We start from the raw sequence: 25,758 nt of genomic DNA, 5'->3' as shown, positions 1-25,758 counted from the left end.
AACATAACCTCAAACTTTCCCATTTATGTCAAGTCTGGGTTAGAGCACCGTGTCTGATCAAAAGACAACACTCAACAATACTGACTTACCAGGTGGACTATGAGCTACAGGAAAGGAAGAGTTAAAAGGACAAAGTTCAGGTGCCATCTCTACTAGTTGCTTTTCATTTTTTACAAGATTTTTTTTTTTAAATTAAGAATACATGTATGTGTGAGAGTATCTGTATGTGGGTTTATACACCTGTGTGCAGTACTGGAGGAGGCCAGAAGAGGGCAGCAGGTCCCCCTGGAGCTGGACTTCGAGGCAGTTGTGAACTGCTCCACATGGGTGCTAGAAACTAAACTCCGGTTCTCTGCAAGAGCAGTATGCATGCTTAAATGTGAGAGTTTCTTAGTGCAGGGCAAATGAATACATAAGTTCACCAAGCCAGTGTGATGTAAGACAAGATTCCAGAGCAGGCCATCTTCATTTTCATTAAAGGTCTTAAACACAGTACAAATCTAAGTCTGTGTGATGCCATCACTAGGTAGTTTTTTTTCTTCATTTTGGCGAGTTTATACTCCATAATAAAAGGCTAGCACATGACTTTCTCCAGAAGAAATGGTCTTACAGCTACTACAACACTCACTAGAATGTCACAGCCCTTGGCCAGTGAAAATAAAGTAACCAATGAGAGGCTGCAGAAAACCACAGTCACTCCGAGGAAGTGGCACCTTGCATCTGGACACTGGAGCACACAAACATGTTCTTGATGCTCTGCAAGAGACAGAATCACCTGTCACAGAATTCAAATTTAAATACCTTGAGGCAGCTCCCAATCTTCCTTCCTTAGAATCAAGCATGCCAGATTCACTGCCCCAAATTATTCAAGTACTCTGTCTTTGAGGCTGTCAACATCCTTGAACTTCTACAAGTCCCCGGTGAATGTCAGAGGCCTACAGACTAGAACGTGGATTCTAGTCCCATCAACTGTCCACAAGACTTAGTGAACACCTCTATGTGACGGGTACAGTAATGGGAAAATAAAGGACACAGCTCTGTCTTCATGGAGCTCAACTACACGATACGGCTCATCTACCAGGACAGTCGAAACTGCTTCAGTGGCACCCGCCTTCACACCACACCACAGGGGCCTAACTTACTTACGCTGTTTATCAACAGAAGCCCTACTGAAGGAGTGAGATGCAAGCTGGGTTACAGATGGGAAACGGACTCGGTCAGAAAGATGATGGGCAGTCTCTAGGCTGAGAGGATAACTGAATGACAAGCATGGGCCGAAAGGGGACGTGTGGCTCAGGAGCTGAAAGGACGGAACGGGTGGTGTGTGTGTGTGTGTGTGTGTGTGTGTGTGTGTGTGTGTGTCACGGCTCGGCAACACAGAACAGTAGGGGTAGGGGCTCAAAAGGACACGGGTAAGAGATGCAGACTCAGAATCCAGGTCCAGCAGGTGGTTAGGGGTCTTCTTACTGATTTTTAAAAATTATCCTATAGCCAATGGAACATTACATTTGGGTACTGAACACAGGCAAAATGGCATAATTAGATCAGGTCTTAGAGATTCATGCATATGGGGAGGATTTCGGTCATGAGAACACAGCTCAGTCTTTCCACATTCATGATCTAATTTCTTCCTGTGGGCAGTGACAATGAAAGGGTACCAAGGACATCAATTATCCTGCCCCTGCTCTCAAAGTGTCTTTTCAAGCTGGCTTCTCAGACTATTCCTGTTACTTAATTTTATTTTACTCATTTATTTATTTATCACTGTTCCAGACTGCTGAACTGCCATTCTCTCCACACACCTTCCAAGGTACAGTGACGCAGATTTTGACTTGTATTCATCAACTCTGAGTGTTTCCCAGGGTTTTGCCACACCGAGTTTATTTGGAATTTCAGAAGTTTAACACTTAGGAGGAAGAAGAAACCTCCAACGGGGATACCCTGGCAGCAGGCAGAGTAGCAGCACTGAATCCTCAGGACCTCAGGGGGAAGATGCTCCGAAGCCGACGCATAAGCACACTGAATCACAGCCACAAAACTGCATATGACTAGTACCTAGGAACTTGCAAGGGTGTTTGCTCTTGAAGTTGTATGACCCAAAGACTATAAAGAGGTACCTCTGACTCCCACCATGATTCTGGAAGGAATACTGAGCAGGTGTTGTCAATTGAATGGCCTGCATATTTGAGACCTAATCATTCTCCGCAGAGGCTATCTAGTGTACACATCAGGAAAGAGGGCCGCTGTGAACCACAGATTTCCCATGATGACCATGGCCACTGTGAACCACAAATTTCCCAGGATGGCCATGGCCACTGTGAACCACAGATTTCCCAGGTGGACCATGGCCACTGTGAACCACAGATTTCCCAGGATGGCCATGGCCACTGTGAACCACAGATTTCCCAGGATGACCATAGCTACTATGAACCACAGGTTTCTCAGGATGACCGTGCCCACCTCACATTCCTCTATTTTCAGAGACACTACACTGTTCTCTTTTGCCCAGATGAAAGGTAGCTATGTAGCTAGGAAGGTGGCTGGCTCGACCTGGCCTTCGGCATGCCTAAAAAGAGGGGACTAAGGTGAGTTTAGAAGAAGAATGAAGGGCAGAAGCCGCCCTGAAATGCATCCCTGTGCATCTCACTCTCATGGACTCGGGAAGAGAGCTCATCTTAATGAGATGAGCTGAAATGGAGTGCAACCTGTCTCAATGTAAAACTTCACAAACAATAGTATCAGAATGAAAAACTACTTTAGGAGATGCTGTAAAGGAAACGAAGGAGCTAATAATGCTCCCTCTTCTCTGTACGTGGAAAAATGACATGGCTGGAAATCATATGGTTTCCAAAGCAGAAGCCGTCGCCTGCTGCCTTCCTGCAGCTCATTGGAGCAGAGCTGACACACACCAAGTGAGTGTGAGTGGTGCAGCTCGGAGGCTGCCCTTCACCAGGGTCTGAGTTACACTCTCACCACTAAGAACTCAGTGACCCCTGAGGACCTGTAATACAGTCTTACACATTCTACAAGAATGTTCTAGAAGAGTTATTTACAAAAACACTTTCAACCTGAAAGTGTTCTGAACCCAGATAAGATCAGAAACCCTGGGGCAGCATGATAAGCCTCATTTTCCAACAAAACTCTTGCTTCTTTCCAGATTCTTTATGCTCTAAACAACCAGTGAGCTTTTGGCCAAGTGTGATGCTACATTATCAATAGTTGTTGAAACAACCACGCATCCAATTCTTAAGACAGATACATATGCCAGCTGTTCAGTTATACAGGTTTGGACGTGGCCAGAATCGCACTATTTCCTCCAGTACCTTTTACAGAGATACATCCAGAGTCTGTAGCTCTAGTCTTCCTGGGGAAAGCACAAGCACCCCTCTCCCACTGTGTCTTTGGGTGATGCTTGGTAGAGTCTGTACTCACTGCAGCTATAGAGATGAAGAGCAGCATCGGGCTGTGGCAGCCGCAATTCACAGCAGCAAATGGTTTCCTGCTCTATCCCTCCCTCTCACAACCATGTTCAAAACCTGGATGGAAGGACAGATGGTACAAGCCCCAGTAGGCAAGCGTGATGATCCAAAAGAGAAATGTGCCCCTGTGGTGGCAGAGCCCTTTGGGGAGGCTTAGCCGGTGCAACCTTGCTGGAGAAAGCAAGACAGACAGGGGCGGGGGAGAGACGGGGGCGGGGCAGGGCGGGGCCGGGAGAATAAGAACACACTCTAGTGCTCTAGACTTTTGTTTCAACAAGAAACCACAGCCTCTTTCCCATCAGAAATACTAAGTGTAGCACCCTCTCAATAACCCACCAGCAAGAGGATGTCACCAGCTAAAGAACGTCTGGGTGTCCGATCCCATCATGAGTCTGAGAATCTGCACGTCCCCCTACAGAGCTGCACAGCCAAGGCTCCTGTCCCTTCCAGATCTTATCTGTGAGAAGTCTAAGCTCGACAGACTCCCTGTGACCTGAAGCCTCAAGAAGCTTGGAGGCAAAATGTTGTATGTAAACAAAGTGTTTGATAGCCCTTTAAGTGGAAGAATGCCAAGATAGGATTCCTAACACCAGCCGTATGGCTGTCAGGAGCATCCCGTGACATTCCACTAAGTCTTAGGCTTCAGTCTATTCACAGCAGAAAAGTCAATAGCTAACTTCTAGAACATGCTGTACAGAGGCAGCAAGCAACTCCTAAGGCACCTTACATTCCCAACAACCATTGCAAAAAGGGTTCCAAAACACCCAACATTCCCCATGGCCTGAGAGGAGAAAGCAGGGGGCAGTGTGGCTGAGGCTCTACCCAGATCCAGTCCAAAGGCTGCCAAGCACCCCCGAACACGTCTCATAGCAGAGACTCAAGAGAAATTGCTGAGGCAATTTATGTTCGGAATGCCTTATGAAAGTTGGAAATGGAGTGGAGGGTGTGCATATCAGCCCACTTCCTCTGAGTCTGCTTATTTGTGAGAGTTGTCTGTCTTGCCTCAGATGGGCACCAAAGGGGAAGGGCTCTCAGGTGGTAGATACCTCACATGTTTGTGCAGTGACAAAATGAGGCATGGTGGCATCTTTGATGGACCTTCCTGTTAAGAGCTCATCGCAGAATTACACAAAACATAAAATCAGCAGCACCCAATTCGTTGAAGACCACGGAGTTATGGAAAATCAGCACAAGGATAATTCTAGCGAGTGGCACCAGCCCTGGGAAAGGCTGAGCAGGCAGCTCCCACCACCAGATAAAGGCCACCACAGTGTGACGAGAATGAGTGGAGGCAGAAAGGAACAAGCGCTGATATTCCACGCGAGAAGTGGAGGGAGAGCTCTCAGGAGTAACGCTACTGGTTAGAGTGGACCCAGAGGTGTGTGGAGCAGAGGGTGAATCCAGAAGGCAGGCTGGGTTCACACCATGGCAGAAGATTTAGCCATCACTAAGGGAACCCCACCTAACTCTTCAGGAGAAACCAGAGGACGTTCAAGCTGGGTGACCAGTAAAAAAAAGGAATTGTTACACGTTTAGCAGGAACCAGCATTATACAAACGTCAAGCTTCATCTCTGCTGCTCTAATGTCAAAGACTGGTACCATGGCCAGGGATACCCAGATGGCCTGAATAAAATGATTGAAAACAAGCAAACCATTGAACGGTTTCTATGGATTTAATCACTCGGTGATGCTCTGCACGCTTCTAAGATGAGAAAACACCAAGAGGCTCTCTAGAAGCTGAGCCAACAAGATCCCGCCAAAGTTAATTAGGAGACTACTCTTCCTCTACAAGAAAGCACTGTGAGAGCAATTAGCTTTCCTGCCCGTCCTGGTGTCTTGTCCTCACTGGTCATGGTGTTGTTCAAATCTCTGCTCCACTTGCCTACTTAGTCCCCCACCTTGGCTACATGCTATAAACTACTGGTACCTTCTTGTCCCGCCATCTGGCTACTAACTCATATGAATGACTCGCCAATGACTTCTCTGGGACCTGCACCCGCATATCCAACTCAGTGTCTGGATTTGGAGTCTAAAGTGTATGATTAATGTTTGGAAAACATAAAACTGAGCTCCTGAGCCTGTCCATCTCTTCCCTAGTCTTTCTCACCTCTGAAAATGATATGCCCATCTACTTGGTCACTATCATAAAGAAGCCCAGGTATTACCTAGTTTCCTATCTCTCCCTCTAGACACATTCAGTCATCAAGCCAAGCTCCTTAGTTCTGTCCCCAAAGGTGCCATGCTTTGTTGATATCCATGGGAGACCTGCCTTCTCCTGAACAGAAACAGAGGAGGAGTCTGTTGGGGGTGGGAACACGGGAGGTAGGGGGAGGGACTGGGAGGAAAGGAAGGTGGATAAACTGCAACTGGGGTGTAAAAATTAAAAAAAAAAAAGGGGCACCCTGGATCTGCCACGCCTCTCTTTACTCTGTGTACTCTAGTCTAGCCCCTCTCTGTGGTCTCTGCTTCTATTCTTACCCTCACAGACTTTTCTCCCCACAGCCAGTGTCTTCTTGGAAGGGTCCACCAGATCATGTTGCTCCTCTGCTTAAAATCTCCCCGTTTTAATAAAATCTGAATGTAGGTTGTCTCTGCTCTCACCTTTCCCATCTGTGGGTTCCATGGCAGGAAATACACCTCCAACAACCTTCCTGACCATGCTCTGCCTGGGGGACTCTCACAGATGGCCCCCTCATCTCACAAACCTCAGCTCAAGCCTCACCTTCCCATAAACTGTCTCCCAGCAATTAACCTAAAAATGGCTCATCAATCACTTTTGTTCCCTGTCATAGTTTCCTCTCCTATCTGAATAGCTTGGGTTCTTTTCCTGTCTATCTTAAGCCCCTCAATGTGAGCTCCAGGCAGGAACATCTTGTTCTGTTCACTGGGGTCCATCTCCAGTGTCAAGATCAGTGCAGGATATGCAGCAGGCACTCAGGCAATTTGTAGAGGAGACTCATTTACGCCTGAACAGCTCATGTGTGTTATAGATGCTTCACTGTTGGACAAATGGCCACATTTCTATTAGTATTGCTCCCAGATTAACGTTCAGAGGAACGAGAAGTCTGAGAACCAAGAGTATAGAACAAACTCACACAAAAGAACTAGGCTGGGCAATGAGATATCACATCAGGTGGTATGGTCCTGAGGAATCTATCTTTTTTTTTTTTTATATTTTAGTTTAAAAAATATATATGTATATTTATGTCTCCATGGGGATAAGTTCACATAAATGCAGTGCTTGTAAGAGCAGGAAAAGGGTGTTGCTGACCAAGAATGCAACATGTTAGTTCAAGAACCCATTTACCCAGTTACAGCCTTCCGCACGAAGGAAAAGACAATAGCACAGGTGAACCCACCCAGCAAGCATCTCTTCCAAGCAAAATCATGTGGGAAACTCTGCACACCACCCTAGAAGCCAAGGCAGGTACCAGCCAGAGACAGCCACAGTGGCAGTACCACCTCCCAAGGCTTTCCAAAGCCAGCACATCCCAAGATGCATCAGGCAGCCCGTCCTGCCCTTCCCGCCACAGGCTTGCCACAAGCCTTCAGTGAGCAAGTCCAATGGAAGTGGAACGGATGAAGTATTTCAGCGAGCCATGTCAGTCTCCACAGCCTGCTTGGAATTTGCTTGGAATTTTGAACCCGTGCTCTCACTGTTTTGGGACCCGCTGGGAAAGGTTAGATAAGAAGCAACATTTGTAACAAATAAATAGAGACCATGAATTTAAGAGAGAGCCAAGGAGGTTACATGGGAAGAGTTGGAGGGGGAAATGATGTAATTACATTTTAATAAAAAAAAAAAAAGTATTATTAAACGAGAAACTTGACAGTGACTGTGATAAGACCTCCCAGGACATTCACACTTACTTACGTCACATAAAGGAGGCCACACTAAGAAGCCTGCATCTGAAAAGAACACCTTGGCACAGTAGCTCATGCCTCTAATCCTAGCAGTTGGGAGACCGAGGCAGGATGATTGTCCCAAATCAAAACAATCCTGGGCTACCTAAGTGAGTTCCAGGCTAGCCTGGGCTGCTATTGTGCGTAACCTTATCTGTTGTTTCTTTCTCTTCATCAGAAATTGCTTTTAAATATATTTACTACATGTATATACCTGTGTGTATGTGTGTTGTATGGAGTGTGTATATGTATTTCAGTCCAGGTGTGCAAGCCTGTGTACCCAAATGAACAGGTCAGAGCAAGACTTCCTCTATTGTACTTCCTTGAGACAGGGTCTCTCTTTAGAAGTTTACCATCTTGGATAGGCTAGCTGCTAGCTAGATCTTGGGATCCACTTGTCTCTGTCCCTTAAGTGCCAGTTTACAGGTACACATACAGTCATATCCCCTTTTTTACATTGGTGCCGGGGATTTGAACCTGGATCCCCATGCTTTCACACTTATCTTTCTTATCCACTGAGTCACCTCTTTAGCCCTACATATATTCCTTTTGTATGCCTGTAAAGAGGACATTGTCTTTTCAAAAAAATGATATTCTTTATACTGGGATTATATCTTTAACAAAAACAAAAACAAAATTTATAAACAAAATAGAACCTAGGATAATGAACGGCAGGCGGGGCTCTTTTGCCTCAGACTAGTGCAGGCCTCAGGCCTCAGAAGTAGTTTCTTTGTGCAGTGGAAAGCAGTTAATGCAGAAACTCACAAAGGGTCAAAGTGCAGAGAGTAAGTGACCCGGAAGTGCTCAGCCACACACAGGACATCTGTGTCACACACACCACACCCCAAGGCTCAGGAACCATCAGAGAAGGGGCAAAATGACTGTAAGAGCCAGAAGTCAGGGAGGACCAGAGTGAAACAGTGCCTGCTGAACATGACAGGACTTCTGTACTTAGGGACTCACAACAGCTGTGGCCGTCAGCAGCATTCTAGCCTGGAGTGGGAAGGGTTTCATGAGCCCTCACCCCGATTGAGGAGCTGTGGATAGCTGATGGTTCTAGGAGAGGAAGAGTTGGTTTTTTGCTTGTTTCTTCCTTTTTTAGGTGTGGCTCCCGGAAGGTCTACCATGCTCCGATGGAAGGCTCCATCCTGCAGTGGAGGGCCCCACACCCAGGAGTGTACAGACTAGACTGGGCTAGCAAAAGAAAGAAAAAAAGAGGACATGAAGTTGGGGAGTAGGGGGGTGGGAGTAGATCTGGGTAGAGTTACTGGAAGGAAGGAGAGGCGAATATGGTCAAAATATAGTGTATGACATTTTAAAGGAATAAATACAGCTTAATAAATAAAATACAAGTAAGTGGTGGGGGGGTTGACAATCCATCTGTAGCTAGGATCCTTGCGTTCTATCTCTCTTTTCCTAGTACATGAAATCCATCGTCTGGGGACCACTGCATCCATGTTCTGGTTTGCGTAGCACCCCATGGCTTTGATCTTGAGCAGGGCTACAGAAACTAAGAGGGGCCGGCTGCACACCTGCACACTTACTACAGGGAGGGCATGAGAGTGACAGGGAAGAGAAACACCGGGAACAAGGCGGAGTGGCGTCTGTGAACCATGACACCGCGACTCAACCTGTTCCTCTGCATGCAAACCTAAAAAACTAATTTTAAAACCCAAAGCAAAACTGTTTAAGAAAAATGAACTTTCGACTCAAAATGGGCTGGATCCAGCTGCTAAATTCACACTCACCATGCAGCACGAACAAGAGGTCCAATCAGAAGCAGCAAAGTGCTCAGAGCTTAAGCATCGTGGGTAACCAGTCACCTCCCACAGATTCAAAGTGCTCGTCTGCACAATTCCCAATCTTAAGTTTTTATAACATTTGCTCAATCATACCTCAGGCAAACCTCACGAGGAGGCTTTATTCATTTTAAAGAATGGCTGCTTCTAGAGTGGTTACTTGGGTTACGTAAAGGGCAGGTGGGGAAACAGACTAAGACAGGAAAAGGCTGGTTAAAGGTGGTCAGCAGGCCTCTACCTGCTGGGATGCTAGAGCTCTGTGCTCACAAGGTAAGTTTGCTATTGTGGATCAGAAGAGGCAGAGTTCAGAGAGGTCAGCTCTTTCATTGGTCCCTGCATGCTACAAAACACACGTCAGTCTTCAGCCAACACACTCCTTGGACCTGATTTTCCCTGGAGGATAAGATGCATGTTCCCAAACAAGGCAGCCATGCTTGGACTTAACGCTCATGTTCTCTGAGTGCAACAGAAGCCAAGCAACCAGGGCCAGAGCAGAGAAGTCAGTGGAAATAGGGAGAGCTGGGATGCTCCTTTATCCTAACTCAATCTACCTCCCAAAGGCTGGAAAAGGACAGGAGTCTCCAAAGATCTGGTGTCTGTTAAGCTGAATTCAGATAGAGGAGGCCCCACAGCAGAAGAGCTGTATCAGCACTCCTAAATCAGTCTCAGATCCCCGAGCATCCTGGGAACAGGCTTCCTTCTAGGTCCCACAAGACTGAGAACACACTTTGGTGTCCATTAGGGCAAACCTTTCTATCTATGTCCCCAACCGCAAGGGAGGGGAGTGCACACACTGTTACCCCCCAGCAGTCTCCTCACCTTTATAGCCATGCAAAGGCTAGAAGTGCTCAACTTCAGTCATTAGGGAAATTTAAAAGTGTGAATGACTGACTCCATTACATACCACAAGAGAAGAGGGGAAAAGGGGGGAGGGAGGGAGAGGGAAGAAGGAAAAGGGGGAGGGAGGGGAGAAGGAATGAAGCTCTGACAAAAGATGTGGCCCAGTGTGGGGTTTTGGATACACAGAGAGCTGAGGCTGTGAGCCACCTCTCCTGTGACAGCCATCCTACTTAGGCGCCCAAAAGACGTGTGAACATATGTTCACCAAAAGACAGGTACAAGACTACTGCACGCAGCCTTTTATATAATTGCCAAAAACTATAAATAAACCAATGCCTCTAGCAATAGAATGAACAAACTCCAGGCTATCCCTATCATAGTACACTTGAATCAGTCATGATAGGAACAAACCACAAGTACACACAAGGCGAATTCCAGCTGTGACCAAAGCACAACATACACTAAACTACTCTATTCATGTAAGCCTCAAAAACAGTCCAAGGACAAGAGCATCTGGACACTCTTGTCCTAGGCAGAGAGATGGGGCTGCAAACTTCCAGGGGGCGTCTCCCCTTGACTGGATGGTAGCAGCATGAATCCTTCATTAACTTTTTTCATTTTACATACCCAATCTTACGTATTTTATTTCAATACCGTTAACAAGGATTGCAGTGGATATTTCATTCTGGTCTTTGGCCTCACTATAACTATGTCTGTTTTTCTCCAAATCTTTCATTAATGTGCATATTAGGTTTTTAAAAAATTACATTCCAGGGAAAGGTAATACACTTAATCTGTGACTATCTTTCCTCTTCAGAGGGCAGACACACACACATGCACGCACGCACGCATGCACGCACACACACCCTGCTGCAACTGTCCCTGTGTGAGAGAGGTCATAGAAGCCCTCTTCTTCCTACCAACCCTAAAGGTGTCTTACCCCCGCCTTCTCTAAAAGATGATGCACGGGTTAAGAAATGAAGCTCCCTTAAATTCTTTCCCTGGGGTGCGGAGCCCCTCACTGCAGCAACAGAGCAGAGAAATCTCACTGTTTATACATCGCCCAGTTGCCCGCCATCTTGCCAACACTGGAGACCATGAATGGAAGACTGCATGAATGACTGAGCTTCTGCAGTACAGCCACCTGGGGTTTCAATGGAGCTGGTGGCCTCTAGAGTACAGCCAGACCATCCAGGCTTAGAGCTTGGGCAATGGTCCAAATGGGACGTGTCCAAAGGAATCCCTGTCCTGGATTCTCCTGTGGTTCTACCCTAGGGTAGCTGGGTCTCATTACCACGAGGGCACAAGATACCATTCAGTCACAGCCCAGAGACTTCTGATGTGGGGAGGGGCTGTTCCTGTTACAAGTATCATTGTTCTCAAATTACAGTTAATTATACTAAAACGTAACAACACCTTCCATTTCAGTCATTTTAAACAACTTTAAACATAAAATATACTCATATTACATAATCACCACCATCAAGCCTCTAGGATTTTCATCATCTCAAACAGCGCACACAAGAAATAGCATCAGTACCATTTTCAAAGGCACAAGACAAAACATAGAAAAATAAAATGAAATGGCACCAGCAAAAGGGATTGCCGGGGTAGTTAGTACAGCTTGCCAAAAGGGGGACAGCCTGGCAGAATGGTGGCCTGGCTCTGGCGACATGGTCAAGAGACGTAAGCCCCCAGTTCTAAAGGCTCTCCATCTTAGTTCCGGGAAGCCATCCAGCAGCCTCTCAAGCCATAGTTTTCCAAAGCAGACCTCACAAGGACCTCACACACCTCTACGCCCATTGTCCTGCCTGTTCTTGCTGTGTTCTTATTGTATGTTGTTCCAAGTAGACATGTTTATAAAGTTCATAGAGAAACCAATGCCACCACAATCCACACCGCCACCATTGAGAATAACGTTGAACCAGAGACCAACAGAGCTCAACATGCATTCACAAGCAATCCTCAGTCAGCAGAAGGCTCCTCAAGTATTAGAAATAAGGACAATGTAGGAGGGGGGGGACAAACAAGAAAAGAGTACAGAGTCAAAACTGTCACTGGAGTTATGCTAAACAATAAGCACTCGAGGGACATCCACCACATACGGAAGGCTGCCTAAGCAGCTGTGCTGACCCAGCCTAAGGGAACTCCGGAGTCAAAGGGCTGCTTGCTGAGGGTCCCCCCTGCAGCCTTTGATCTCCGAGTCACTGCCTGCCATCCCACTCCGACTAAGGCTCTAACTCACCTGTAGCATTTCCTTCAAAAGCTCAGTTGGGTAAACCAAGAAACGAGCAGGAGGCAGACTTGAGACAAGATTCTTTTACACCGAGTATTGCAAGCTGAACTTGGAAGAAAGTTATGAATGATGTCAACTTCCAATGTCTTCCAAGAAAACATCTGCCATTTTCTTCTCAGGTGACTTCATTTCCCCATCCTCCCCCAACTTCCAACAGATCATCAAAGCAGGGACTTGGGCCAGCCCCTTCAACGGGGTTCCTTTCTTGGGACTCCATCTTCCAAGCAGCCCTCACATGGATTATATCCTACTTGAAGTCACCAAGAGATTTGACACTTCTGAAGACAACCTACTCCAGAGCCCAGGAGATTCTCCAGCTCATTCTCAACCCTTTGTCCTCATTGAAGATCCACAACCTTCAGGCAAACAAACACTAACCAACCAAACACTAAGAGAAGGCTCTGAACTGCCTCAGCTGACTCCCCCATGCTGTACACACGTGATTTATCCACCAGCCATGGTATGGATGCAGGGAAGATGGAAAAGAACATGCATACCATCAGCCTGAAGTTGTGGCTCAGTCTCATAGCACTGGTCCCCAGGTGAGATGATAGTTGCAGGCCTCATGTTTCTGTCCATGCTACTGACCTATCAGCTGTGAAGGGGAATGGGGTGTCCTTAGGATTCCTTCATTTGCTGGGCTAGCTCACAAAACTTACGTGTTTTACTAACATAATTCATTAGAAAGGATATAAATAGGGAACAGCCGAACAGAAATGGTACACAGGGTTGGAGGGAGGGCGGGCGGCTCGGTCTTCATGCCTCCTCCAAGGGAACCTAGCACCTCCATGCGTTCACCAACCTTCAAGTTTTCCAGACTCCATCCTTTAAGGTTTTATGGCAGTTTCATTGACATAGGCATCATTACTTAAGCTACTGGCCACTGGTGATTAACTTCACCCCAGCTCCTCTCCCTACAGCCAAAGCAGGAGAACTGAAAGTTAGTTACAGCCCTCTAATCATACCTTGCTTAGCATTTTTGGCATTCAGTCCCTATCCTGAAGCTGTCTAGAGGCTGCAGACACCTTGGTAACATAAAAAAGACTCATCTGCCAATCCAGAGAGTCCCATGATCTTAAAAACTATGCACCAGGAACTGGAAACAAAACCCAAACATATAATTACCCCAGGCATGCACATTCTGTGTGATGTGTAAGCACTAGAGTCCTAAGCACCCAATGTCAAAAAAGAATGCAATCTTTGGTCAAGGACAGTTAACTTCTCTTTAACATACAGTCAATTATTCTTCACATACATAGGCTTGCTTGCTAAGTTGGTCCCCAAGGCCACATATAGTAATAGGTAGGATAGATACATCCTGCTAGTGCATCCAGGATCATCAGGGATCTCTAGCTCACTCATCCTCAAGACATCTAGTCTACCTCAATGGAGATCCTTTCACTTAAAAGCAAATTAACAAGACATGGATATTTGCATGAACAATTACCAAAGCACTTTCACAGAAAACACATTCCAGCCAGACAGATGCAGCAGCAGCTGTGCAACTCTAGAGAGTAACACAGTCTCCTTGTGCCTCAGTGTATCATGAGGTCTCTTCTAAAAATTAGAAGAATTCCACAACACAATAAAGTTTGTCAAGCAATACCCAGCATTTATTGAGTCAACAGTGGCACATACTGTCAGTTTGAGCTTCAATTTTCTAATCTGTAAAATGAATTGGGAAAAGACAAACCCATGATCCTTTACTGGGGGTAAAGCAGGCAGTTGGGTATTTCTTCTCTCAGCTTTCTGAGTCATATTCAGATTTTTATAATATCATGTCAACCATTTTTACTGCTCTCTCTAGACCCCCTTATCTACAAGCTTTCTCATAGTAGATTGGTAGAGCCAAGAATAATATGTGCCCATCTAAACCACATAATTGGTGAGAGGCAGGAGACCAAAAGAAAATGTGGACTCCATCTTCATATCTCTTCTTGATCTCTGGCACAAGGATGGTTTTATGCAGTTTGGACTTAAATACTTCCAGCCCCAGAGAATTCATTACTCACACAGCAATTTCTTTACTTGCTAGAGAGGCTCCTAAAGTTCTTAGGGTCTGTCTTCCAGGAAATTCTGAACCTATAACATATATGGCTCACCACTTACTCTAATGGTAATGGCAACAGATTTGTTTATCATTTGGAGAATATAAAATCACTATCAAGCTCAAACCTCAGAATTATTCTGAGAAGTAAATGGGGAATAGGTTATTCCCACTCAAGGAAAATTGGTTGGGAGGTTGGGCCTCAGTAAATTCAACAGGCTCTGCCTGTTCTTCTTACAAAGTGTCAACCAAAACCAGTTTCTTCTGAGGCAGGACTTTCACTCTCACCCACCTGCCAGATCAGATCCACAAAATCTCCAGGCAGCCTCAACATAATCAGTATTAGCAGCCCTGGAACCTTTCTTGGTATGTTACCTAGCTCATCATACATGATCATGTCTCCATCATACTAACAGCTTAGATTATTTTCATTAACAAACACAAGCATTATTGGAAACACATTCACATCACCTGCTCTCTAGAGTTTTATAAAAATTGAAATCCAGGCTGGAGAGATGGCTCAGCGGTTAAGAGCCCTGGCTGCTCTTCCAGGGGTCCTGAGTTCAATTCCCAGCAACCACATGGTGGCTCACAACCGTCTGTAATGAGATCTGGAGCCCTCTTCTGGCCTGCAGGGGTATGTGCAGATAGAACAGTACATAATAAATAAATAAATATTTAAAAAAAATTGAAATCCATAACATCTGTAGCCATGACTATCTAATAATCAGCCCACCCCATCTCCAGGCTAAACAAAGAACATTTCACTCTGTTACTTTTCCCAGGGACACCAGCCACTTGCCTAGCACTGCCTTTTTGAAATTATGTATCAGATGAAACTAGGATTACCAGTTCAGACCTTAAACTACATGGTGACATCATGGACCATAAAAGTGCACAAAGATAATTTAACATGCAAATGCTGTTCAGGGCTGTGTTATTGCCCAGAGGCGAGGGCCACACTCAGGAAGGCAGAAACCTGCCCTGTTTTATTGCCTGGGAAGCTGGATTTCTCACTTCAGCAGTCATCCTTTCGACCATGGACACTGAACACAGTACTCCTGGAAGAAGGGAGAAAGGGACAAGGGGAACAGGGAGGAAGAAGGCACCCTACAGAGGGGGAGAGCAGAACAAGGTGCTATGAAGGAGGAAATGGGGGATTTAAGTGGAGAAGGGAAGGGTAACACAGAGGAGAGATAAATAACACTGAGGATATTTAAAAAAAAAATAGAGAAACTTATTTCGTATGCTTATTTTAAATATGTATTATATCCATATATAACTATGTACATATTTGTGTATATGTATATACATATAGTTTAAATGGAATTATGCCACGTGAAATAATAATGTTCCCTTCAAGAGCCATGAACTAACAAAAACACCAGTGCCAGGCATGGGAAATCTCCTTTTGAGTTTTGGTCAGATGAGTCCAAGAGACTCCCAAAGGATATAAGCCATTGCTGTTACCCTTTGGCTGCCTGCCAGAATGTGGAGGTAATACCCTATATCTCAAGGGATTATATACTCTGATAACGATCTTGGAGAAATATGGCACATTTATTCACTGAAAGATGGTAGGATCCTGTGCTTTTTGAGATGAAAGTGTTGAAGATGATAGTGAAGGTGGGGGAAGAAGAATATTGGGAGGATTGATGCCAACACAGGGGGTTGCAGTCACCTGCTCCCTGTGTGCTGAGGTGAGTGACTTGCCCTTGGCACTAGAACCTGAAGATCTTCCACTAAGGGGCCTCCACAGCTTCTCCTGGGAGACTCTTTGTAGGTGCAAAGGTCTTTCCCGCTGCTACTACTTTTGTAAATCTAGTACATCATATTTTATTCTCAGCATCCAGGGAGACGATCTCATACCCATCCTGATTAACAGTGCCACATGAATAAAACATTCTTAGATGCATTAGTTCAAATAAATATTTAAGCACCAATGTGGCAGGTGCCAAGGCACACGGACAACAAACAGTTCCTCATGAAGCCAGCCAACACTTCCAGTGCTTGGCCTCTCTCCTCAGTCCTCTGAGATCACATAATAGTGTCACATCGAGATTTCAGACAATTATGTGAGCAGCCAATCGTATTATAAAGAAGCTAGTACAGACGCTCTTTCAAGAGATGCCAAAACACCTGTACGAATTTGGCCTTCAATATTAGCTGCCAAGCCTGTGCCCAGGATGCCACTGCCAGCGCACTGGAAAATGGTAGCTTTACACAATGTTTGAGGTCTCAGTACAAAGGTCTGACACAGGTACTCTTGTCTGTACTCTGGTCTCCTTCCATCACAGAAGCATGGGCTTAATAAAGTCCCTGCCACACTTCTCAGCAAAGCACACTGATCTTAGTTCTGCTTACCATCCTTTTAAAGAGTTTCACTATGAAATAGCAGAGATCTTTATAAAATACGGAACAGTTCTAGCAAGTATTCATATCCCCAATATCCCATGTTCATTTTTTATCCTGCTCCAACTTTGGACTTACAAAACAAAATTTCCTTCATCTTTGAGAGTTTCATCCCCATCCAACTGCCCTTTCAAGTCCAAACAACCCATTATGCTATCCAGCCAGTGGGTTGACTCTCACCCATATTTGTGTGCCATAATTACATAAACAGGTACCCCAGAACTTCTAATATTTTCTGATTGTATATTTCAGATAAATGATAACATACTATCCATTCTGCAGTTTTTAGACCCAACACTGACTTTATCATTTTTGGTATATGCTGGTCTGGTTCACCCATTTTACAATTCCAGCATATGGATATGGGTACCCACCGATCCCTCTACTGCTGAGCCTTAAGGAGTGTTCATTAACTAATTCCCCAAACTATTGCTCACATGACTATGTGTGCCCTACACCATTCAGACACTGGAAAACCTTCTATGGTTCTTTCATTTGGAACCAAACATGAAGAACTCCCTTGTAGAAATGTGCTGTGGATATCACTCTGTATAAATAAAACACTGATTGGCTGGTAGCCAGACAGGAAGTATAGGCGGGACTAACAGAGAGGAGAGAAGAAAAAGAGAGGAAGGCAGGGGGAGGAGACACCAGCTGCCCATTCAGGGAGCATCATGTAGAGGCACCAGGTAAAGCTAGACAATGGTAGGCCTGAGCTAATGGCCGAGCAGTTTAAATAATATAAGAGTCAGTGTGTTTATTTTATAAGTGGGCTCTGGGACTGGCGGGCCTTGGTGGCAGCAGGAGAGAAATTCTCCAGCTACAGAAATGCCAAGCAGTTAGCTGAAATTTGTGTGTCACGTACACAAAGAAACAGACTGGAGAAATAATCCAGGAGTACTATGCACTCCACACCTGAACAATAACCCCAGCTCCAAATCTTTAGAAGATTCATGTTCTTATCTAACTCCAAATTAGCTCATATGGAATATAATGAAAAGAGCAATACAATCTTTATGGCCTACATTGTGACATATTCTCTTGCACAACCCAGGATTTCACCCTCCTTCAAGGACCCTATGCTTTAAAAAATTACCACTTTCTACTAATTGCCAGGATTATGCAGTTGAGTCCATTGCCATTTAAAACATATGCATCGATACATATATCACTGTACAAAAGTGATTTATAGCAAGCAGTTCAGTCTTTCCCAGCCTCTGTTTTGCATGTCTATCTTATCTACCCATTGAGATCATAAATTTCCTTTGAAGATGGCTTGTGTATTATGCATCTTTGCTTCTTCCAAAATTCTTGGCCCAATAGAAGGCCTATGCCAGTGACTGACCAATCTTTGTTAATGGATTTCTATTACTCCCAGTTTCAATAACATCATGGTGGGGGGGCTCTCCCTAAAACAATCATTTTTCTTTGTTACCCATCTGCCCTTCTGGAAGACAAAGCAACTTCCCTTTAAAGCATCATTTAAAAGTACATTTTAATTTTTCTTTTGGACAACACACAATCATACACTTTTATAGGCTACAATAAGATATCCCAATACATGAACTATTCATAAGCATCAAGTTAAGGATAAGGTGGATCTGTCTCCTCAAACACTTGGTTTTGGAATGATAAAAGTCCTCTATTAGCAATTTAAGTATTCAATTGCTGTTAACCATAACTGTCCTGATGTGCTACAGGACACTGGAAGTTATCCCTGTATCCAAATAGAGCCCTGTATAGATGAATGACTCTCTCCACTCACAATTATACACTCCATTCCCAGAATCTAATAGCCATTATTCTATTCTCTTAAGTAGCATTTTAAAAGTTTTTCTAGAGATCAATTTATAGGGACCCTTCTTTAAGGAAAAGAGATATGAAAAAAGTAAATCCACAGCTTCTTTCTGAGGAAAATTAACAAAAGATGTCTTCACTCAGCACACTAGTGTGTATTCCTTAAGAATGAGACCACCGATCAGAGACAAAGACCCCAAAAGGATGGTGTACAGTATTACCATTCTTCAGAGGGTTTGTCTTCCCATGCATTTGATTCATAGTGAATATTCATATTCACATTGATTCATAGTGATGTTCTACAATCAGCATTTTCACTATTCTGAGAAATTACTATTGTCCCATGAGTGTGTCCTGCCTCTGCACCCACTGCCTCTCCTTAGCTCCTAATTTTAATGTCTCTTTGGGGATTTTTTTTTAAAATCAATGTTTCTAGTGTAACTTAAAACCAGTATTGCTCTAGCGTTTTATGAACTTCACGTCTCCCTGTAACTGACCTGTGGTGTGTAACAATGCAGCACAGAGGAGCTACTCCCTTTTAGTTCCATCTCGAAGGAAGATCAGTACATTACCACTTCCCCTATGGCAGGATCCACAACATCCTGCCGCACCGACAAAGAACCCCCTTTATCAGTATGCAAACAAGTTGTGTTCCAAGTTCCAAGCTGGAATTCAGAATTCGATTTTTCCACAGCAACCATCCCAGACGTGCTAGGTTCCCAGGACAGCCCACACAGCCTGCATGCTCAGAATGCTGTGAAACCTTCTTACGGGGACATGCATCTCAGGTCATCTCAGCAGGTATGTGCCTGGGCCCCAACTTTAGCCAAGAAGAGGCAAAGTCTCTTCTGGAAACATAGATATGCTGCAGAAACTGGCCACCTGATCCAATGACACTGGAACAAAGTCCTCTACTATTGTTCATGCAGCGGCAGGGGGCGGTGTAAAGGACAAGCTAAATATTTGGAGGCCCGTCTCAAAAGCCTTGATGAACCAATGCATATTTACTAACATAAGTGTCTATTTCCCACCTACATCTGCATTAATAGAGTACTCAACACTTTGGGGAAGAGAGCTCCTATCTGAAACATCGTTTAATGGGTTTATTCATTCACCTTCATAGCACCCCTAACCTGTGTTCTTGGAAATTTGGTCACAACCATCCCCTATAGAAATAAAGCTACAGTTTAGAGGCGGTACCTCATCGAGGCCAGCATCCACAGATCTCAGCCCTTAACCTGCAGGATTGTGCCATGAGGTAGAGCCCACTCAGGAAGGAGATGTTCCTAACACAAAACTACTAGCAGCCGCCAAATATATTCTGAACTCTGCCAACTGTCCTATCTTCTTGTCATCATCTGAAGCTATTTCTGCCATTGTATGGTTTACAAAACAACAACAACAAAACCCAAAAAACAAAACATGTTTTGTTGATACTCATGGGAAAGCTGCCCTTTCCTAAACAGAAATTAAGGAGGAGTGGATTGGGGGCTGGGAACAGAGGGGGGATGGGGGGGGAAGGATTAGGAGGAGAGGAGGAAGGGAAAACTGGCTGGGATGTAACTAAATAAATTTATTTATTTTAAAAAATACTATTTGTTTTTAAATGAGCCACCTCAGAGTCTGTTTGAAGACTATACCCGATTAAATGAAGCTCAGCACCTCTGACTTTGGTTTAGGTTCTGTAGATTGAAACTTCTATTTGCATGCAGGTATACCTTGACTATATCCAAAAGCTTTTCATATTCATACATTTATAGGAAAGCGGGAAGATGGAGCTAGTAAAGGCAAGGGTTGACTTAAAGGATGCTCATGCACTGAGGTCATCCTCAAACGTCTAGCAAAGCGGGAGACCAGTGAGACTGCTGGTTAGGACAGCCCCCAGGCAAGTGCTCACTGGAGCTGTGGAGTGCAACCCTCTACCAGTAGACTTGGGCTATTTCAAGGCTGTTACTTCATGAGAGTCATGCATCTGGTCTGCCTCTGCACATTGCTAATTTCAGCCTCAGAGACAGGGTCCAGGAAATGAGGCAGACACGTATAAAGGCCCGCAGAAACAAAGAAGATTCCAAATGAATAACTGCTCGCCTTGAAGGGATTTCAAATAAGAGGCTCAAAGATGGAAAGAAAAGATTAGGAGAAAATGATAGACCAAAAAAAATCCACAGAAGCAGACACAGCCCGGAGCTGAAATCCACAGAACAGTGATGCGAGAGAGGCATTCCTGCATTTGAAATTGAACAGAGATGATGAGAAAGGGTTGGGGACAAGCCCAAGGTCAGGCAGTGATGGGGAGGAGAAATCGGGGTGTGGAGTTCCTGCTGCTGGGTCCTTTCTAACTCCAAGGGTGTGTTTACAGCTCATAACTTTGGTTAAGATTCAGGTTTTTTTTTTTAAAAAAAAAAAAAAAAACCCAAAACCTAGTCTGCTAAAAAAACAAAACAAAACAAAACTGTAGACAAGTTACAACAGTACCATGAAAACCACAGGACAGGGAAATGTTACTTCCAGACTTCCCAACAGGAGGAGCCTCAACTTCCTAAAAAGCTGTCAGCAGGAAGGAATGTGTGTGACATTCGAGAGCTCAGAGTGGAACAAGGAGGGGGGACAGAGTACCCTGCAGCAAGTGCTCCATTTTATCTTCTATATTACATGTTAGGAATATATAATTTATACAGAATACATAAAATAATTATATATTAAAACAATAATGTTATATGTAACTGAAAATGATTTTTTCCATATACTATAGTCTGATGAGTTTCCCCTCTCCCAAGTCTTCTCAGCCCCACCCCCTTCACACACACACATTCAGTCACTGAATAAGTCTTCATGTTGCTGGGCCTCAAAAATACTCCATTTTCTAGAATTTGAAATCCTGACATAGTTCAGAACCCATAAAAGAAAAAAGAAATTTGACAGCATTCCTTTTCTTTTAAAAGACTCCACAAACAAATGTAAAGTCTACCAGAAAATGGGAGCAAAACTTTCACAAATATACAGAGAAAACTTGAAAACCTTGACAACTTCTCCCAGGCTGTGGTGGCACAAGCCTTTAGTCCCCAGCTCTTGAGAGGCAGAGACAGGTCAGCCTGGTCCACATGAGTCCCAAGCCAACCAGAGCCATGTGAAAAGATACTGGAAAGAGAAGAGAAGGGACAGGCGGGAGGAGAGGGGAGGGAGGGGAGAGAAGGGGAGGAGGAGGGGAGGAGGAGGAGAGAAGGGAAAGAGGGAGGAAAGGGAGAAGAGAGGAGAAAAGGGAGGGGAGAGGGAAGAGGAGAGTGTCAGCGAGTCAGTGAGTGTCTATTACTTGTGAAGATTAGGCATCCTTGACTTTCCTCTGACCCCAAGGCACCAGAAACATCCGAACCTCAACCTCTGAACCTCTGCATCTCTGCTGTGCACTTCTCTCCTCTCTCTGGCACACACAGCATCTGGCCTACCATTGCTCACACACCGATCCGGACTACAGATCATGCACAGGCAAATGCTGTCTTGCCATTGTTTTGATTCCCCATTGTTTGATACCCAAAGGGGTCGCAACCCACAGATTGAGAATCACTGCTATAGAGCACAACAGGCAGAAAGCCTGACAGGCTTGCTGTATTCCCAGTGAGATCTAGTAAGGAATCATCAGCTGTCAGCCAGTGCATTGGGAAGGACAGAACAGCCCAGCCTTACAAGGTCTCCTGGCAAAGCCTTGCTACCTCAAGGAGCAGATATGGTTAGTCATGTGCCCGATGGTAATGAGGGACCATGGGACTTATAAAACCGAGAAAAACAAACAGAGACTGCTTGTTTTTGGAAAGAAATCACCAGCCAGAAAAACCAAGTTCAGTCTAAAACCGAGAGGATGCTAGCACTGTTTTGTATCCTAGAACAGTGATGTAATGATAGAACAAGGACCAACTTCTTCCCACCTGGGCCACAAGCAAGGTTCAGGCCAGAGACCACCACTCAGGAGCAAGACAGTAATCCCACCCCACCCCCAATATCATCTACAGCAGCATTCCCTCCCTCCACAGTACAATTTGCCTTTAGCTTTCCATCAAGCAGATTAATCCATAAATTTCTGTAGGGTTATACTTTAATGACACCAAAATATATGTGGTTGTACTATACTGCTTTAAGCAGCTTATTTTATGTACATATTGTTCAAATAATTTGAGAGATACTGTGTCAAATTGTAGCTGTTGTTTTGAAGCAACAGGCACCAAAACCATTTGCCATGTTGTATAGATTCCAATTAAATTGTAACATTGATATTAGGTGTCCCCCAAAAATCCAACCAAAATCAACACTAGAATATCTAAGTACTCAGCTATTTCTCATGATGAAAATGCTCCGAAAGGGAAGTTTTCTGGGCCTGCAGGCCACAGCGTAAATTTTAAAAAGGTTGAGTTGTGTGGTATGGATGAGCAGCATGGTAGCACGGAGCTGGATGAGCAGGGGCAGGTTTCCAGCAGAGGCAGGATATCAAAAGAGGAATAAAAAAGACCTAGACTCAGACATGAATAGAGACAATCTTACGTAATAGACACTCAGGGAGTCAGCTTTTCCGTGTGATCCAGGCCAGTGCTGGCTCTTGGAACACGAGTAACTTAGAACCAGGCAAAGTCAACTTTTAGGTCACCTATCTGTTCCCCAGATGCCTCCCCTGAGGACCCAGGGCACTGTCAAAATTGTCAACCTGCACATTCCTCTGAATGAATGGGAAGAACAGTGATGTTCCTGTGAAAGATCTCAGAAAAACTACAAAGTGAATGAAGATTTCAAGCACGCTGGTTGGTGGTGGCGCACCCCTTTAATCCCAGCACTCCAGAAACAGAGCCAAGTGGATCTCTGTGAGTTCGAGGCCATCCTTGTCTACAGACCAAGATCTAGGACAGGCACCAAAGCTACACAGAGAAACCCTGTCTGGAAAAAAAGAACAAACAAAAAATATTTCAAGCACATGTTGCCCATTTCATTTGCACGCAATCCGTCTACATGGAATCAACACACATCTTAGGGGGTTTCAATTTGAAGTTTCTCAATGAAGTCTAAGAATGTGGGTTCCTAATCTGAGGTACACCTGGGTCCTTGTCTCTTGTACCTACTACTCCTAATAAAAAAGTAATTGAAATTGCAAGAGAAATAAAAACATTAAAAAATACCTCAAACAGAAAATGCCCATCAAGCAATGGAGGGGAACGGGCTCGGAGAGGAAGGGCCAAACAGTCCAGAGGCTTCTCATATAGGACCCAGTTAGAGGTTTCAGTATAGTTTAGTGACATGTGAACACTGTGTCTCAGGACAGTGGTAGCAGCACAGTCACACACAAAGGCACAGCATGGAGGTGAGGGGGGGGGAGTTTGAGGTTCCTTCTATTCCCATGGGCAGAGCCTTGCAACTCATGGGTCTCACTTCTGATGATCTAACCAAGAACGTGGGCGTTTACCTAAGTAAGATAATCGCAGGCCTCCAGGAGACATTTTACAAGGACTTCAGACATTTGTCATTGAATTTTACACTGCCTTTATGTGGGATTAGGCTTCTGGGTCCTTTCAATAATCGTCTGTGTACATTTACCGACAGAGTTTGACTAAGAAATAGAAGATCTTCTAATTATTTCCCTACAAAGTCAACCGGCAAAGACGGTGTGTAAATTTTGTCCAAGAGCTTCATGGTATGAGTCAGGGAGACTTTAGCCCTCTGCTCTCTCCACCCGGAACCCCAGTGCACAACATCCTCCAGTCAGGTTCCAGAGTATCACGTGACAGCAGTTATTGCCTAGCATGCTCCTGGGAGTGGAAAGAGGCAGAGGCACAAGAGTGCTTCTACCCTTTCGTCCCTTCCCCTGCTTCAGACCAAGGGACCAGCAAACAGAACCAGGGCTCATGCCTCCCCGGCCCTGGCTCTTGCTCTACCACTTCCTGCTGCAGGGGCATGTCCCCCAGCGCAAGCTAATGCTTCTCGATCTTGACGTGGCTCAGGGAGGGCTAGAGCCGGTACCACACCCAGCTGTGCTTCGGTTTGAGGCCAGTCATTTAGTAAGTGACAACAGTCCCTTTAAAGGGAGGACATACGGGAAGCTGTTAGTCAAAGCACCGTCAAAAAAGATGGGCAAGCTCTGGAGACCTAATGTATGGCACGGTGACTTGGGTTAACACTACACCATGCCACAAGCAGCCGGAAGGTCCAATGGAAGGGTTTCCTGCCATGTTGAAGCCAGCCAGCCACCAGGACAGGAAGCAGCACTAAAGAAACCATGGCATATGTCCGCAAAACCCATTTAAGCGGCCTTATCTTCATTAAGTGAACCCCACCCCTGCTGCCCCCCCACACATGCACACCCACCATGCTTTTGCCAGCAACCTTAGTTATATGCAAGGGGCCCCAGTGGGGAAAGGTAGAAAGTATAATGGGGGCTTGGGAGGAAGAAAGGCTTTGTTCAGTGGAGAGAGGGAGGGAAAACAAGATGACGAGGAGAGATTATAATCAAATATATATAATATATACGAAATTGTGAGATAATAAATGCATTTAAATTTTTTAATAAGAAAAGTATTTTTATTTAAATATAAAAATATTAAGCTTCTGACTTAATCCTGACCAAATCCTGACCAATTCAAAGACGGGCATTGAGGCTAGCACTGAAGGAGTTTCACCACCAGTGTGTATGTGTGTGTATGTATCATTTTTCTGCCAGAAAAAAAAAATTGAAAAGTTCAAGTGTGAACTGAACGACAAGGTCCATGCTCTACAATGGGCGCTGATAGATAGTACGTTGTTTCCATAGACTAATCAGAGACTGAAACAGATACTGTCTCAGCTGGGTTTACTACTGCTGTGAAGAGGCACCATGACCACGGCAACTCTCATAAGGAAAATATTTAATTTGTTGGCTCGCTTACAGTCTCAGAAGTTCAGTCCATCATCATCATGACGGGGAGCAGGGCAGCACGCAGGCAGATGTGGTGCTGGAGCTGAGAGTGCTACATCTTGCAGGCGACAGGAAGTCGACTGACTGTCACACTGTGGGAAGCCTAAGAAAAAAAGACCTCAAAGCCCACCCCTACAATGACATACTTCCTCCAACAAGGCCACACCTCCTAATAGTGCCATTCTCTTTGGGGACCCTTTTTCTTTCAAACCACCACAGATATGCACCCAACTCCCAGATTATGATTTTTTAGTAAGCA

The 25,758-nt window shown here is 44.8% G+C and overlaps 1 protein-coding gene and 1 long non-coding RNA gene across 2 annotated transcripts in view; one reads left to right on the top strand and one right to left on the bottom strand.

The window, feature by feature from the left end:
* The window catches only part of Myo5b (myosin VB), a 303,407-nt gene that overhangs the window by 192,664 nt on the left and 84,985 nt on the right, over window positions 1-25,758 (bottom strand). The window lies entirely within an intron of this gene.
* LOC119086289 overlaps window positions 18,991-25,758 on the top strand; it is a 39,780-nt gene continuing 33,012 nt past the window's right edge. Inside the window, exon 1 of the long non-coding RNA XR_005089542.1 lies at window positions 18,991-19,375. This is a non-coding gene — a long non-coding RNA (uncharacterized LOC119086289). The remainder of the gene's footprint in view (window positions 19,376-25,758) is intronic.

Source organism: Peromyscus leucopus, chromosome 19 (assembly GCF_004664715.2).
Source record: "Peromyscus leucopus breed LL Stock chromosome 19, UCI_PerLeu_2.1, whole genome shotgun sequence".
NCBI lineage: Eukaryota > Metazoa > Chordata > Mammalia > Rodentia > Cricetidae > Peromyscus > Peromyscus leucopus.
The sequence above is the reverse complement of the archived record's forward strand: the minus strand, read 5'-3'. Positions and strand labels throughout refer to the sequence as shown.